Genomic DNA, 12,405 nt, shown 5'->3' on the forward strand with positions numbered 1-12,405 from the left:
CAAAGAGGCGGCCGGGCCGCTGAGCAGTGATGTGGCCCGGCGGGAAGACCGTAGGCGTTGGAAGCAGGGAGAGCCGGTTTGCAGCCCCGCTCTGTGGACACCAGCTGCGTGACCTGGGGAGGTCACGTCGCCTCCCAGAGCCTCCATTTCCTCGCGGGTAACATGGAGACAAAAGTGCCTGCTTTGCAGAACACCATGAATAGCTGTCTTAGTCCGTCCCGACAGCTAAAACAAGTTGCTAAAGACTGGCTGGCTTGTAAACAACAGAACGTTCTTTCTCGCAGTTGTGGAGGCTGGAGTCTGAGACCGGGGTGGTAGCGCCAGGCCTCTGTGAGGGCCTCCTCTGGGTCGGCCCCTCGCGTGGTGGCCCAAGAGCTGGTGAGCTCTTTTCTAAAGGCGCTCACCCCCTTCCTGAGGATTAGGCTCCCCCTCGTGAGCCAGTCTCCTCCCCAAAGGCCCGGCCTCCTAATACCATCACACTGGGGGTAGGATTTCAACCCTGGGATCCTCACTCCATACAAGGATCCCTTGCGGGGCTGGCACGCACACGGTAGTCAGGGCAGAGAAAATACTACTATTTGTATTAGTTGCCTATTGTTGCCATAACAAATCACCACTGACTCAATGGCTTCAAACACAAATATATTATCTTGCATTTCTGGAGGTCAGTAGTCCTAAGGTCAAGATGTCGGCGGGGCTGATTCCTTCTGGAGGCTCCAAGGAGAATCTTTCTTTGCCTTTTCCAGGTTCTAGAAGCTGCCCACGTTCCTCGGCGCACATCCCCGTGGCCCCTGCTTCCTGTCCCTTCTCGGACTCTGACCCTCCTGCCTCCCGCCTTTAAGGACCCTTGTGGTTACATCGGGTCCACCTGGATAATCCAGGACAATCTCTGGATCTCATGGTTCTTCAGCACAGCTGCAGAGTCCCTTTTACCGTGTAAGGTGACACATTCACAGGGTCCAGGATAGAGGATGTGGACATCTTTGGGGGCCATCATTCAGTGGACCACATGACTCCTCTGATACCTCCTTTCCTGGCCCTCCATTCCTCCTGCTGCCGTGGGTTCTCTCCCTTCCACTCCAGCCTGGACACCAAAGGAGTGATTGAGTTCTAATTTAGGGTTCCCGTTGGGCCAAGTGGAGGAGAAAGTTTGTGTCTCCCCAAATACTCCTCCTCACCCCCAGACCATGTAGGTTGCCATGTGGGGGCTTCTCAGAAGGGAGTCGGCAGCCAAGGATTCCAGAGAAAACAGATAGCAAACGTACCCGTGCACTTGTCAGATACTGGAGGGCCTGCCACGTGCTCGTGGGCACAGCTGTGGACTGGACAGACCGGGCTTGCTCTCAACGGCTGATTTCCTTATAGGGAAGAAAGACAGTCAGGGGAGAGATCATGTAATAGGCACTGGACCAAAACAAGATGGCAGGAATGGAGATGGAGGGTGGCAGGCGGTGGCCAGTAGCCATACTGGGCTGGGGAGGTGGGAGGAATTGAAGCTGAATCCGGGGGTTCTAGGTTCAGCAATAGGGCAGATGGTGGTGCCATTTTCTGGGAGGGGTTCACAGGAGGAGAAGCACATTTTGCAGGCATGGGGGAGAAGATGAATTCCATTCTGGGTAGACAGAAGGACAGTGTGAAGGGCCTAAGATAGATCCACATGGGGCATCAGTGGTAAGGGAAGATCGGACACAGGCATTGTTGGTCTCAGGATGGGAAACAAAGCTGTGGGGTCCCCATGGGTGAGAAGATGAGGATCTGGGGTTGGAGTCTGGGGAGCCTCTGTTTTAGCTGTAGAAGAAGAGGGGCCAGAGGGCAGGAGCAGGGGAAATCCCTGGGTGGGGCATGGGTGTCCTGAAAACCCGGGGGAAGGGGAGAGGTTCACATGGCGGAGAGAACTTGACAACGCCAAACGCTGCAGAGAAGTCCCGGAAGAGAAGGATCGAGAAGATTCCTTTTGATTCAGCCTGAGAAGGGTGCTGGTAGCCTTGGTCTAAGCAGTGCGGTGGGGACTGAGGCTGTAGGACAGCACTGAGGAGAGAGCAGAAGAGGAAACGAGAACAAGACACTCGAACATCCTAGACCCTCGGCTGGGCGGGGTGCAGGAGAGCCAGGCCAGCGGCTGGAGGCAGCCGTGGGGTCAATGGTTTTTCTATTTTTGTTTCTGGTTTGACAGGGGACACCTCACATGTGTGTAGCGGACTGCTGGAAGCCAGAAGAGAGAGCATGAAGATAATGGGGAGGGGTTGAGCCCAAGGGAAGGGGGTGGAAGGGGGGGTGAGGCAACCCTCCGGGAGGAAGGACCCAGGTGGGTGCAGGGAAGCCGGAGTGGGGGGGGGGGCTTGTGGCAGGGGGGCGGGGGGGGGAATCCTTGGGCAGGGCCTGTGTGCAGCAAACACAGGGGCCCCCGGGCTCCAGGTGGGACAGGTGCGGGCAGGACCTCATCATGGCAGCCCCAAGAGCCCCATAAAGGGGTCATCCCAGGGTTTCACATCTCAGAGCGACGGGGTCTGATTTGAGCTTTGGAACCAATGTCAGGCAGCTGAATGAATGGGTGGAGGGGGCATGAGGACCAGTCAGGAGGCAAACGCGCAGGCCCGGCAGCCTCACAGCCCTCTGCTTTGTGGAGATGCTGGTGGAAACGTCCTTCGTAACACAAGACGCAGAGTATTCTGAGAGGGGCTATGTTTCAAGAATAAAAAGCACAAGGTCTAGGGGATGAGCCAAGCTCGGACCCCGACTCCTTTCCAACAAGCTGTGTGACTTCCGGCTGGTGACTAGACCTCTCTGGGCGTGTTACTCATTGCTGTATAAGAAATTGGCTCAAAACTGAGCAGCTTAGGGCCCCCTGGGTGGCTCAGTCGGTTAAGCATCTGCCTTGGGCTCAGGTCATGATCCTGGGGTCCTGGGATGGAGCCCCCGCATCAGGCTCCCTGCTTGGTGGGGAGCCTGCTTCTCCCTCTCCCTCACCCCTCCCCACACACCCCACCCCATGCTCTCTCTCTCTCTCCCAAATAAATAAATAAAATCTTTTAAAAAACCAAACTTAGGAGCTGCAAACATGTTTATCATCTTATAGTTTCTGAGAGTTGGGAATCCAGGAGCAGCTTAGCTGGGTCCCCAGCTCCGGGTTTGTCATGGGGCTGTGATCAAGGTGTCCGCCAGGGCCAGAGTCCTCTCCAAGTCCCGCGAGGCACGATCGGCCGCTGTTGGCAGGGTCAGTTCTTCATGGGGCTGTTGACGGAGGGCCTCCGTTTCTCACTATGAGGTTCCAGGTGGGGTTTGTCCAAAGGAGGCAGGTGGATAGTTGAGTCTGGAATCCAGGGGTGGGATCCAGGCAGGTGTATAAATTTGAGAGTCCTCTGCACATAAGTAGTATTTAAAACCTTGGTCACCAAGGAAGTGAGTGCAGATAGAAAAGGGGGTCATTCTCATGTTGGGGAGATGAGGAGGAACCAGCAACATTCGGAAGGAGTATGGGGGGCCCAGCGGGAGCCCCATAAAGGAAACAGCAAGACAGGAGTGCTCAGCTGGCCGGGGAGGCTGGCCGATCCAGGGGGATGGTGCTGGGCAGGTGGCCACTGGGTTTAACGGTGACCTGGGAGCCACTGGTGACTTGGACCACGTGGTGTCAAAGCTGATGGGATGAGCTCCAGAGAGACTGGCGCGGGAGAAAGTGGACATGCACGGCGTTTCAAGGCGTTCTGCTGTGAAGGAAAGCAGAGGTAGGGCAAGAGCTGAACGGGGCTGTAGAGCCAACCATTATTTTTAAGGGAGGAGAAATGGTTGCGTGTTTGTATTCTGATCAGAATTATAGGGTGAAGGGAAGGAAACTGATGGGACAGAAGAAGGCATGAGAGTGCTGGGTGATGCCCTGGGAAGGCGGGAGGGAGCGGAGGCCTGGCCTAAGACAGCCGGGAGCAGGGAGCAGGACAGTTCCTGGGAGTGTCGCACGGAGCACCGGGCTCACAGCAGCTCCTTCCGGCTGCTCCCATCCCCGTCATGAAATCGGGCCATCGGGAGAGAGGGAGGGTGGGGGGGCGCTGGGGGTTGAAGAGAGGGGAGAGGGTGTGAAGGGGTCCTCCAGCAGAGCTGAGAGCTGCGGACAAGGAGCAAGGGACTTGGGGGTCCCGGCCCTGATAGAGGCCTGTGTGTCCCTGGCGGTCATGCATGGACAGTGCATTTGAGCTTTGCTGTAGCATGTTCACGGGTGCGCGCGCAGAGGAAACCGCGAGGGATTTAACCAGCGTGGGCAAGATTGCTAAGAGAGTAGATCTCAGGTGTCCTCACCACACACACACACAGGTAACTATGGGGTGATGTGTGTGTTAAATGGCTTGATTTTTGACAATCATTTCACAGTGTTTGCATATATCAAGATACCATGTTGTATACCTTAAATACATAGAATCCTTATTTGTCAGCCATACCCCAAGAAAGTTGGAAAAAACTGAAATGCAAAGAGAATCCCTTAGAAGGCTTGAAGCGAGGGTGTGACCCCTGAATTTTCTTTCAGCTGAGTCTGGCTGTTGTGTGGTCCCTGAGGGCAGGAGTGGGCCAGGGCAGTGAGGGGACTGCTCTCTCAGTCAGGCAGAAGATAACGGTGGTCCAGTGGGCATGAAGCCAAGAGGTAATTGCAGAGATGGACCCACCAGGATTTGCTGATGTGTGAGCCTTGGGGACAGTGAGGGATTCAGGGTCACTCCTGGGGTTTTGACTGCAGAATGCTTAGGTGGTTGCCACAAACTGATGGAGAAGACTGGGTGTACTTGGAAGGTCTAGGGGTGGGGAGAGAGGAGACTGGGAATTGAGAAGACCGGGGGCACATTGAGCTGGAAATGGCTCCTGGCTCTTAAAGTTGCATAGGAGTCTGGGGAGTGTATAGGTGAGGGAAAACTCTGGTGCCAGAGTTGTCCTGTGAATCTTTCCCTCAAGAGCTGTCCTGATGGCATCAACTGCAGAGGACTCTTGACCAGATCACAGCCACCCTCTGACATTTTGAGGACCAGCAGCAATGGTCATGAGGTTGTTTACTGGGAAGTTCCAGCAGGAGCTCCTGGAAGGCCACCATCTCCTGGCCCCTAGAGAATGGTTAGGATCAGACTGTCATTGTACTTCGTGTCTGAAGTTCATTGTACTTTGTGTGCAGAGTTTCAGGGTTTGAAATTTCTAGTGAACCAAGAAATCCTGGGCTAGGGCAAAGGTTTCCATGTCTTTGGTGATAACTCCGCACTGGGCCATTTTCCAAGCTCGATTTCTGAATTTTACGGGGTGGGGTGGGGGGGCAGTGAAGGAAGAGACTGTTTAGAAGTTTAGAGTGGGTAGCCCTTTTTGGAGAAAGTTTGGTCCACCCTCGTTCGGCAAATGTGCCTCCTATACCTCATTCAGCTCAGGCTCCTCAAACAAAAATGACTTTGCTTTCATTTCTTTTTTTCTTTTTAAAATTTTTAAACTTTTAATTCCAGTATAGTTAACATACAGTGTTTATATTAGTTTCAGGTATATAACGTAGGGATCCAACAATTCCATACATTCCTCAGTGCTCATCGTGATCAGTGTCCTCTTTAATCCCCATCACCTGTTTCGCCTACCCCCCACCCACCTCCCCTCTGGCAACCCAGTTGGTTCTCCATAGTTAAGAATCTGTTTTTTGGTTTGTCCCTTCTGTTTGTTTTGTTTTTTTCTTCAACATAGGAGTAAAATTATGTGGTATTTGTCTTTCTCTGATTGACTTATTTCACTCAGCAGTATAGTCTCCAGATTTATCCATGTTGTTACAAATGGCAAGATTTCATTATTTTTTATGGCTGAGTAATATTCCATTGTGTGTATATAGACCACATCTTCTTTACCATTCATCTGTGGATGGACACTTGGGCTGCTTCCATAATTTGGCTATTGTAGATAATGCTACAATAAATATAGGGTTCAAATATCTTTTTGAATAAGCGTTTTCGTGTTCTTTGGGTAAAAACCCAGTAATGTGATTACTGGATTATAGGGTAGTTCTATTTTTAATATTTTGAGGAACCTCCATACTGTTTTCCGGAGTGACTGTACCAGTTTGCCTTACCACCAACAGGACATGAGGGTTCCTATTTCTCCACATCCATGCCAACCCTTGTTTTCTGTCTTTTTTTTTATTTTAGCCATTCTGACAGGTGTGAGGTGATATCTCATTGTGGTTTTGATTTGCATTTTCCTGATGATTTATTAATGATGTTGAGCATCTTTTCATGTGTCCTTTGGTCATCTGTATGTCTTTGGAGAAATGGCTGTTCATGTCTTCTGCCCATTTTTAATTGGATTATTCGGTATTTGGTGTGGAGTTGTAGATGTTCTTTATATATTTTGGACACTAACCCTTTATTGGATATGTCCTTTGCAAATACCTCCTCCCATTCAGTATCTTTGTCTTTTACTTTACTGATAGTCTTTTAGTTTTATTGATAGTTTCCTTTGCTGTACAAAAGCTTTTTATTTTGATGGAGTCCCAATAGTTTATTTTTGCTTTTGTTTCACTTGCCTCAGGAGACCTATCTAGAAAAACATTCCTATAATCAATGTCAGAGAAATTACTGTGCTCTCTTCTAGGATTTTTATGGTTTCAGATCTCACATTTAGGTCCTTGATCCCATTTTGAGTTTATTTTTGTGTGTCGTGTGAGAAAGTGGTCCAGTTTCCGTCTTTTGCATGTAGCTCTCCAGTTTACCCAGCACCATACGTTGAAGAGCCTGTCTTTCCCCCATGGCATATTTGTGCCTCCTTTGTCAAAGATTGACCGTATAATCATGGGTATATTTCTGGGCTCTCTATTCTGTTTCATTGATCTATGTGTCCCTTTTTATGCCAGTACCATACTGTTTTGATTACTGCAGCTTTGTAACATATCTTGAAATCTAGGATTATGATACCTGGTTTTGTTCTTTTTCAAGATTGCTTTGGCTATTTAGGGTCTTTTGTGGTTCCATACAAATTTGAGGACTACTTGTTCTAGTTCTGTGAAAAATGCTCTTGGTATTTTGATAGGGATTTCATTAAATCTGTAGATTGGGTAGTATGGACATTTTAACAATATTCGTTCTTCCAATCTGTGAGCATGGAATATCTTTCCATTTGTGTCATCTTCAATTTCTTTCATCAGTGTTTTATACCTGAAGAGTACAAGTATTTCACCTCCTTGGTTAAGTTTATTCCTATTTATTTTATTATTTTTGGTGCAATTGTAAGTGGGATTGTTCCCTTAATTTCTCTTTGTGCTACTTCATGATTAGTGTATAGCAATGCAGTGGATTTATGTATATTGGTTTTGCATCCTGCAACCTTACTGAATTCATTTATCAATTCTAGTAGTTTTTTTGGTAGTCTTTAGGGTTTTCTCTCTATATATTATCATGTCATCTTCGAACAGTGAAAGTTTTGCTTCTTCTTTACAAGTTTGGGTGTCTTTTATTTCTTTCTGTTGTCTGATTGCTGTGGCTAGGACTTCCAGTATTATGTTGAATAAAAGTGGTGAAAATGGACATCTTTGTCTTGTTTCTGATCTTAGAGGAAAAACTCTTTTTCACCATTGAGTATGATGTTCACTATGGATTTTTCATATAAGGGCTTTATTATGTTGAGATATGTTCCCTCTAAACCTACTTTGTTGAGGGTTTTTATCACGAATGGATGTTGTACTTTGTCAAATGCTTTTTCGGCATCTAATAAAATGATCATATGGTTTTTTTATCCTTTCTCTTGTTGATGTGATGTACCACATTGATTTGCAAATATTGAACCACCCTTGCATCCCAGGAATAAATACCACTTGATTATGGTGAATGATTTTTTTAAACGTGTTGTTGGATTTGGTTTGCCGGTATTTTGTTGAGGATTTTTGCATCTATGTTCATCAGAGATATTGACCTATAGTACTGTTTTTCTGTAGTGTCTATCTGGTTTTGGTATCAGGGTGATGCTGGTCTCAGAATGAATTTAGAAGCTTTCCTTCCTTTTCTATTTTTTTGGAATAGTTTGATGAGAATAGGTATTAACTCTTTTTTAAATATTTGGTAGAATTCACCTGTGAAACCATCTGGTCCTGGAATTTTGTTTGTTGGGAGTTTTTTGTTGTTGTTGTTGTTGTTGTTGTTGTTGAATTTTGTTTTTTGGGGTTTGTTAGAGAGTGAGAGTGCGTGTGAGAGCAAGAACAGGGAGGGGCAGAGGTAGAGGGAGAGAGAGAATCTTAAGCAGGTTCCACACCCAGCACGGAGCCCAACTCAAGTCTCAATCTCATGACCCTGAGATCATGACCTGAGCCAAAATGAAGAGTCAGATACTTAACCAGCTGAGCCACCCAGTGCCCCCTGTTGGGAATTTTTTGAATACTGATTCAATTTCATTGCTGGTAATTGGTCTGTTCATATTTTCTATTTCTTGCTTTAGTTTTGGGAGGTTATGTATTTCTAGGAAGTTATCCATTTCTTCTAGGTTGTCTAATTTGTGGGCATATAATTTTTTATAATTTTCTCATAATCCCTTGCATATATGTGGTGTTGGTTGTTCTTCCTCCTCTTTCATTTATGCTTTTGTTTGAGTCCTCCTGCTCTCTCTCTTTTTAAAATGCATCTGGCTAAAGTTTCTCTTTTGTTGATCTTTTCAAAGAACCAGTTCCTGGTTTCATTGATTTTTTTCTATTGTTGTTGTTGTTTAGTTTCTATTTCATTTATTTCTCCTCTAATCTTTATTATTTTTTTCTACTGGTTTTGGGTTTTGTTTATATTTTCTAGCTCCTTTAGGTGTAAGGCTAGGTTGAGATTTTTCTTGCTTCCTGAGGTAGGCTTGTATTGCTATAAACTTCCCTCTTTCAAACAGCTTTTGCTGCATCCCAAAGATATTGGCCCATTGTGTTTTCATTTTTATTTGTCTCCATGTATTCTTTGATTTCCTCCTTGATTTCTTCATTGACCCATTCATTGTTTAGTAGCATATTACTTGACCTCCATGTATTTGTGCTTTTTCCCAGATTTTTTTTCTTGTGGCTGATTTCTAGTTTCATAGCATTGTGGTGAGAAAAGATGCTTGGTATGACTTTGACCTTTTTGAATTTGTTGAGACTTGTTTTGTGGCCTAATATGTCATCTATTCTGGAAAATGTTCCATGTGCACTTGAAAAGAATGTGTATTCTTCTGGTTTAGGATGGAATATTGTGAATATATCTGTTAGATCCATCTGTCCAATGTGTCATTCAAAACCACTATTTCCTTATTTACTGTTTGAATGATCTAGCCATTGTTGTAAGTGGGGTGTTAAAGTCCCCTACTATTATTGTATTACTATTGATTACTTCCTTTATGTTTGTTATTAACAGCTTTATGTATTTGGGTGGTCCCGTGTTGGGTGCATAAATATTTACAATTGTTATATCTTCTTGTTGGATTGTCCCCTTTATGATTATATAGTGTCTTTCTTTGTCTCTTGTTACAGTCTTTGTTTTAAAGTCTATTGCTTCCTTGGCTTTTCACTTCCATTTGCATGATCTATGCTTTTCCACTTCTTTGCTTTTAATCTGCAGGTGTCATTAGGTCTGAAATGAGTCTCTTGTAGGCAACATATAGATGGGGGTCTTGTTTTTGTTTTAATCCATTCAGTTACCCTAAGTGTTCATATTGGGACATTTATTCCATTTATTTTCAAAGTAATCATTGACAGATATTTATTTATTGCCATTTTGTTATTTGTGTTGTGGTTGTTTTTATAGTTCTTCTCTGTTCCTTCTCTTGCTTTCTTCTCTCACAGTTTGCTGGTGTTCTTTAGTGGCATACTTGGGTTCTTTCTCTTTGTTCTTTGCATATCTATTACTAGTTTTTGATTTGTGGTTACAATTAGGTTTGTATATAACATCTTCTGCATATAGCAGTCTATATTAAGTTAATGGTTACTTAAGTTTGAACCCATCGTTTACTCCTCTCCCCGCCACATTTTAGGTTTATGGTGTCATACTTTGTGCTCTTTTATTTTGCGGATCCCCTGGTTTTTATAGATATACTTGATTTTACTGCTTCTGTGTTTCCTACTGTTCTTATTCCTACTTACGGTTTTTCCTTTCCACTCAAAGAATCCCCTTTAACATTTCTTGTAGGGCTGGTTTAGTGGTCATGAATTCCTTTATGTTTGGGAAACTCTTATCTCTCTTTATTCTGAGTGGTAGCCTTGCTTGCGAGAGTACTCTTGGCTGCCAATTTTTCCCTTTCAGCACTTTGAATATATCCTGCCACTCCCTTCTGGCCTGCAGAGTTTCTGCTCAAATATCAGCTGATAGTGTCATGGGGTTCCCCTTGTATCTGAGTGCTTTCTTTTCTTTTGCTGCTTTTAAAATTCTCTTTATCTCTACTTTTTGCCATTTTAATTAGTGTGTGTCTTGGTGTGGACCTCCCTAGGTTGATTTTGTTGGGGGACCTCTGTGCCTCCTGGATCTGGATTTCTGTTTCCTTCCCCAGATTTGGGAAATTTTCAGCTATTATTTCTTCAAATAAGTTTTATGCCCCCTTTTCTCTTTTCTCCTTCTGGGATCCCTATAATGTGAATGTTATTATACTTAAATGTGTTGCTAAATTTCCTAAGTCTATTTTCACTTATTATTTTTCTCTCTCCTATTCAGCTTGATTCCGTTCCATTAGTCTGTCCTCCAGGTCACTGATCCATTCTTCTCCTTCCTCTACTATACCATTTATTCCCTCTAGTGTATTTTCAGTTTAGTTATTGAGTTCTTCATCTCTGATTGGTTGTTTTCTGTCTCCTTATTAGGGGTCTCACTGAGGTCCTCCACGCTTTTCTCAAATCCAATATTTTTTTACCATTACTTTAAATTCTCTATCAGGCTATTACTGATCTTCATTTCATTTAGTCTCTTGCTGTGTTTTGCCTTGTTCTTTCATTTGAGACCTATTCCTCTGTCTCCTCATCTTGTCAAACTCTGTTTCTTTTCTTTTTTTAAAAAAGATTTATGTATTTATTTTTAGAGAGAGAGCAGGGGGAGGAGCAGAGGAAGAGGGAGAGAGAATCTCAAGCAGACTCCCTGCTGAGTGTGGAGCCCGATGTGGCCCAATCCCATGACCCTGTGATCGTGACCTAAGCCAAAATCAAGAGTCAGATGCTTAACTGACTGAGCCCCCCAGGTGCCCCTGTTTCTATGTGTTAGTAAAGTCAAGGTCAAAGGTCCCCTACTCCTGCAAGTAGTGGCTTCATGAAAAAGGGGTCCTGTAAGTGCCCTGCAGTGCAGTGTTCCCTGTTCACCAGAACTTGGTGCTTCTGGGGTGTCTCCCATGTGTGTTGCATGTGCCCTACTGCGGCTGAGCTGCTTTCACCTTCAGTCCAGTCATCTGCAATGGCTCTGTTCGCCTGTTGTGGGTGGGGTTTGGTACCTGTGTTATTAGTGGACCAGTCTGGGGCCACGCTGGGCTTGAGTCAGACCAGGTGTTTGCTGGAGATGTAGTCACACTGAACTGCAGGAGAATGTGGGGGCGGGGCATGCAGTGACAGCAAGGTCCACACCAGTGGGAGGGGACCTGTAGCCCCCAGTGGCGGTAGGCTGGGCTGGAGGGGGGCAGATCCCCAGAAGCAGGTGGGGGGCAGGAAGCAAGGTTTGCAGGAGTCTGCTGCGGGAGGAGACCTGGGGCAGAGGCCTGGTAGAAGGGATGTGTCCGCAGGAGGATGCAGGGGCAGGGCACACTGTTAGCAAGTTAAGTAGGCATTGTTGTGGCCTTGCTGTTTCCCATAGGTGTCTAGGCTCGGGGGCAGGGGGAGGGAAATGGCACCCACCAGCTCCTTTGTTCCTGAAGAAATGTCTCTGTTTCTCCAGCACCAGCTCTGAGATTAGTAAACAGATCCCCCTCCCATAGAACACAGGCAATTTTCAAACTGCTGCTTCTATATGTCCAAAGGCTGGTTTGTTGTGCTGTCTCTTTAAGGGCAAGGACTCAGCTTCCTCTCTCCTCCCAGCTCTCCCAGAGCCTGTTGATTTTTAAAGTTCTAGGTTTTAAGCCCAGGGGATTGTAAGAACTCCTGAAATTTGGCCCCTCCAGTTTTCAAAGCCAAATGGTATGGGGATTTGTCTTTCTCATGCAGGCCTCCTAGTCTGAGAGTCTGTTTCTCTCCCCTCTCTGCACCTGTGGCATCCCTCCAGTGGACAGTCCTGTGGGTCCATTTAGCTCCCAACTGCGTCCCTGCCCTTCTCACCCTCTTTGATGTGGCCCCTTCTCTACCTTTAGCTGTGGAGAGTCTCTTTTGCCCTTCTCTCTGTCGTTTTCTGGGTTATTTACCCCGATGTGGTGGTTGCCTTGTTCTATGAGTGGGACGAGGCGAGCTTAGGGTCCTCCTGCTCTGCCGTCTTCCCCAGAAGTCTGGCCTTCATTTCTTAATGGTCC

This window comes from Halichoerus grypus, chromosome 10 (genome assembly GCF_964656455.1).
Source record: "Halichoerus grypus chromosome 10, mHalGry1.hap1.1, whole genome shotgun sequence".
Classification (NCBI taxonomy): Eukaryota; Metazoa; Chordata; class Mammalia; order Carnivora; family Phocidae; genus Halichoerus; species Halichoerus grypus.